The following is a 5,207-nucleotide window of genomic DNA, read 5'->3' on the forward strand; positions in this document are numbered from 1 at the left end:
AAATTGTTTTCACTGAAACAAGATTATCATTTAACAAGACAGAAAGGTAAAATTTTGGCAAGACAAAAGTTTGTCGCCTATACTAAATTGAACAAATTTACTGCAAATACTAAAATATGTCAGCAAATGAAATAGCGGTGCTGTGAGATCCAATTTAATATCTTGTATGACTTCCATGAGCTTGAAGGACTGCATCCATGCGGTTTGGCAGGATTCATACAATGTATTGATGAAGTCATCAGGAATAGCTAGGAAAGCAGTCTTGCATGCCTCCCAGAGTTCATCAATATTCTTTGGTTTGGTCTTCCATGCTTCCTCTTTCATCCTACCCCACATATGCTCAATGATGTTCATGTCTGGTGACTGGGCCGGCCAATCCTGGAGAATCTTGATCTTCTTCGCCTTGAGGAACTTTGAAGTGGAGATGGAAGTATGCGATGGAGCACCATCCTGCTGCAGAATTTGGCCTCTTTTACGGTTGGGAATATAAGAGGTAGCTAAGATTTCTTGGTATTTGAGACTATTGATGTTGCCTTCCACCCTGCAGATCTCTCGCACACCCCCATACTGGATGTTACCCCAGACCATGATTTTTCCGCCACCAAACTTCACTGTTTCCTGGGTGAATCTTGGATTCATGCGGGCTCCAGTAGGTCTCCTGCAGTATTTGCGGCAACTGTGGTGTAATTCAACAGAAGATTCATCTGAAAAATCCACTTTCTTCCACTTCTCCAGCGTCCATCCTTTTAGCAGGCTGTGGGCCTTGGCAAATGCCACACGGAATTTCAATTATCTTTTGTTTAGTGCTGGCTTCTGGGCACTGATTCAACCATGGAGGCCTTTTCAGACAGAACGACAAACCGTTCTGGTTGACACAGGGACTTCAGGGGACTAGGTGTGGTGGAGCTCTGCTGCAGTGGAAATGGGCTGGCCTTAGATTTTCGAGCCAACAAACGGTCCTCTCGACCAGTTGTCTTGCGGGGTCTGCCTGACCTGCTTCAAAAACATCTCCAGTGTCGTCAAATGTTTTTTTAATCCTCTGTACTTGACGCTGAGACACTTGAAGGTGTCTGCCACATCAGCAGTGGATCTGGTCTTCAGCCTCTTGAAAATCCAAACTTTAGTCTCAGGGTGAATCTTAGCATGTTTGCAGATGTCTAGTTGCAGTTGATGTGAAGGTCTAGTGTACTGGGTTGTTTTTATACACACCTGAGACCTAATTGATCCATTATTAGTCACGGTGAAGCTCATATGACAAGGCGACAACATTTATGTCTTTGCAAAAATTGACTCAATGGGCTTTACCAAGCTGTGAATATTAGAAACTTTTTGACAGTTTTGTTTTGCACTGAAACTTACAAACGCTGTTGGGATTAAAATGAGCCATTTCTGTAAATAAATCTTGATTAGAAATATATTTCAGCGGCACTTCAGGTCAATTTGTACACAAGCGACAAGACTTTTGTCAGGGACTGTATATCTAGTTGTCCTCGTCCCCGTTTGCTCACACCACTAAATTGTACGTATGGGACACAGGAGTTTTCTACCCAGAAGTTATTGTAAACAAACATTATGATTGGGTCTATAATGTAAGATGATGCACATACACATACCACATAACTACATGTGTGCTGCCCATGCATATGAAAGTAGAACTCTTAAAGTGAGTTAAGTGTGCCCCTGCTATCTTCCTTTTATCTTACTTCATAAGTGGCAGACTAAATCAAGCAGAAGTGCTCCTATGATCAGTAATATTAGAACCTGCTCTTTGCAGAATTAAGTGGACTTGAATAACAAGAGAAAAAGAAAGCATATCAAAGCAGGATTACATCCAAGGTACAATGAAAAAAATCTAGCATTTATTGTTTTGCTGTATTGATCTTTGGATTGTGATCTGATCAACACTAATCTATTCTGCTCCCTTTAGCCAGTCAAACAGCTTCAGGCCTGTCTCTATACTGACTCAACAGTCTGTTATTAAAGATGTATTTATCTATCACTCTGCCTGGCTGCACAGACACATGCGTATTGTTCTCCTGTGTCCAACACGCGCGCACACACACACACACCCACACACACACACACACACACACACACACAGTGACAGCATTTCAGTTGTAATTCTGTCTGAACATTTGTTCATTATCACTGGACCTCTCTTCATAGTGGGGAGAGAACACAGGGTGCTGTCAGCCTGGGTCATGGGGCTAGACAAGATTCTGGCTTCAAATGTGTGTGTATAATTGTGTGAGTTAGTGTGTGTAACTGTGTGTATCGGGGGGTTGAGGGGTGAGGGTGTAGAGTATGGCTCAGTGGAATGTGTGTGTGTGTGTGTGTGTGTGTGTGTGTGTGTGTGTGTGTGTGTGTGTGTGTGTGTGTGTGTGTGTGTGTGTGTGTGTCTCTCCACTGAACAGTGGTCATTCAGGGTAGTTTGTGCTTTTTTTCAAGTGTCTGATTCTGTCCTTGTTATGGGCTGTGCATGAAAGCATGTATGCACATGCATGTGTATGTGTATGTGTGTGTCTGTGTGTATTTATGAGTAGTTCATCAGGCGGAACATACCTTGGCCTTCTGTGGCTGAACAAAGCCACCGTCTGTAGACTTATTGTAGTGTAATAAGCAAAGTAAACCTTCCAAGGCCTGCTCCACTTTCCTAAGACCCTGAGCTTATTGTGCTTTAGCCAGCTGCTGGATGCACTGTACACTCTGTGAGTGTGTGAGTGTGTGTGTGTGTGTGTGTGTGTGTGTGTGTGTGTGTGTGTGTGTGTGTGTGGTGTGTGTGTGTTTCCTTTAATAGCAATATTGGACAGCTATTAGGGCTGCTGCCTCCAGCTGAGCTTCTCTATTCTATTGACCACTTGCTCTATTTCTCTTCTATGTGTTCTTTGGTTTACTCACTGTCTACTTCATCTTCATCTGTATCTCATTTGATTGTCATCTTCCTTATTGTGTTCCTGCCATTCTGCTCTCTTCATTCTCTCAATCTTTTCATGCATCATCTGGTCTAAGCAACAACAGCAGCCCCTCATAGACTCTCTGTCCATATTTTTTCCTTCATCCCTCTCTTCTCCACCCCTCCTTGGCATGACAGCCTGTCATTAGCTCTGAGCTCACAGACTCATGGCTTTAATTTTGGCCTGCCTGCCTCTTTGTCCGGTCATTTCTATCTGGTTTCTCTTGGTTTCTGGGGGAGAGTTTAGGGGCTGTATAGCATATGTGCATATAAAAAAATATGGAAGAGATAACCATTAGGCGAATGTAAAGTATAGTGGGTACTGACATGTCACTGATTCCGTAGTAACTCCTTGTGTACCCATACTGTACAGTCTTGTAGTTTGTGTCTGCATATGAGCATCAGGCAGAGTATGGAAACAAACAACCAAACAATTTTACATTTTAAAGTCTGTTCTCATTGGTTTTTAAAGGCAGAGGAGTTGTGATATACAACAATTATGATGTGATAAAAACAAGCACAATTAATAACGATAAACTCTAATTTGTATCTATTTGTATTATATTGCTGAATGGAATAGAGTTCAACTTAAACCTTGACGTGATAGCCTCCACCTCCACTCTAGGAATCTGCTAGACTGACGGAGCACTTCCAGTGTATAGACCTACTGGCAGACTTTGCAAGACTGAAGAATGGTGAATTGTTAAATGGGGCCTCGGCAGTGCCTAAATCAGACAAAGCATGCTACACATAATGAAGATTTCTGTTTTTGTTTCACGTTAATACACATGCTTTTTATGCTTCCGTGACACCGATAGCCATTGCCATAGGCATTATGTTTTCGGGTTGTCTTTCTGTCTGTTCGTCTGCCTTTCCATTCATGTAATGTGATCTCTCAGCAACCCCTGAAGAGAATCCCTTCTAAAAATAAAATGATGAAGTGATGGAATTTTATATTCAAGAGATCAAATGTCAACTTCCCTGTGTCATAATGTTCGTCAAAAACCCTTTTCTGGCCATTATTCAACGCCATAACTCTGGACAGAAGGGAAGACATTTGGTCGGATACTGAATTGGGGACAGTAATCTTGAAACTGGTGACTGTTTAGATCTTTTGTGCTGGTGGGTTGAAGATAGTGTGAAGCATCACGTTTTTTTTTTTTAATTTTGTGTGCCTTTATTAAATTGCTTCAAAGTCATATGAGTTGGACATACTTGATGTAACTGCACTGGGCTGGTTGCTTTCAACACATATCAGTTCATTATCAGTCACTTGAAAATGTAATCAGTGCATTAAGGATTATACAAATAATTATTGATCGTTGTTTTATGTACTATAAATAAATTAGATACCATTGATATATTAATTGTAACATGTCTCCCCCAGCATCTTGCATCATGACTCTCATATAGTAGATTCTTTTTAGATTTTTGTTATTTTCTGTGCTTCTTTACAATATGTCATATAATAAAAGAAATATTGACCAAAAGTTGTCATATTAGAATTTAAGCATAACTATGTCACCGCTTCACTTGAGAATTTCCACAGTTCTTCACCACCACACCTGCATTATGAATGGCTGCCAACAACTAACGCGTGAAATGAGTGTAGATTTTTCCCTCTCTCTCTCTCACACACACTTCTCTGCATCACTCTCTCTCTGTCCGATAGGCGTACCCTTCACTGAAGCCCCTGGCAGCATGGACCAGGGATCTTTGCCAGCGAGTCAATCACTTTGCACGCTGGGCAGAGACAGCAGAGCCCCCCACCTTGTTCTGGCTCTCCAGCTTCACCTTTCCCAACGTTTTTCTTACCGCTGTGCGAGTCCTCTGCTCGACACACAACGTGAGATTTCAGTGCATTGAACATCATTTGGGAGGGTTTTAGCTTTTCATATGAGCTATTTCATTTAAAATGTCTCAAGGGTTTGCTTTACTTTGAATCACTGCAATAATAATTAGTTGCATAACCATTATTTCTGAGAACTGCTTCACATCTGTGTTATATGGAGTCGACCAACTTCTGGCACCTGTGAACATGTATTCCAGACCAGGACGACTGAACTACATTCCACAATTCCTTTGTATTACTCGGTTTTGTCTCAGAAATAGCATTTTTGATGTCACTCCACAAATGTTCTATGGGATTGAGGTCCTGTGATTGGGCTGGCCACTCCATAACATCAATCTTGTTCATCTGGAACCAAGACTTAGCTTGCTTACTGGTGTGTTTTGGGTCATTGTCTTGTTGAAA

The 5,207-nt window shown here is 41.6% G+C and overlaps 1 protein-coding gene across 4 annotated transcripts in view; it reads right to left on the bottom strand.

Moving 5' to 3' along the window:
• dnah2 (dynein, axonemal, heavy chain 2) overlaps positions 1-5,207 on the bottom strand; it is a 119,008-nt gene that overhangs the window by 27,881 nt on the left and 85,920 nt on the right. The window lies entirely within an intron of this gene.

This window comes from Etheostoma spectabile, chromosome 19 (genome assembly GCF_008692095.1).
Source record: "Etheostoma spectabile isolate EspeVRDwgs_2016 chromosome 19, UIUC_Espe_1.0, whole genome shotgun sequence".
NCBI classification, from domain to species: Eukaryota; Metazoa; Chordata; class Actinopteri; order Perciformes; family Percidae; genus Etheostoma; species Etheostoma spectabile.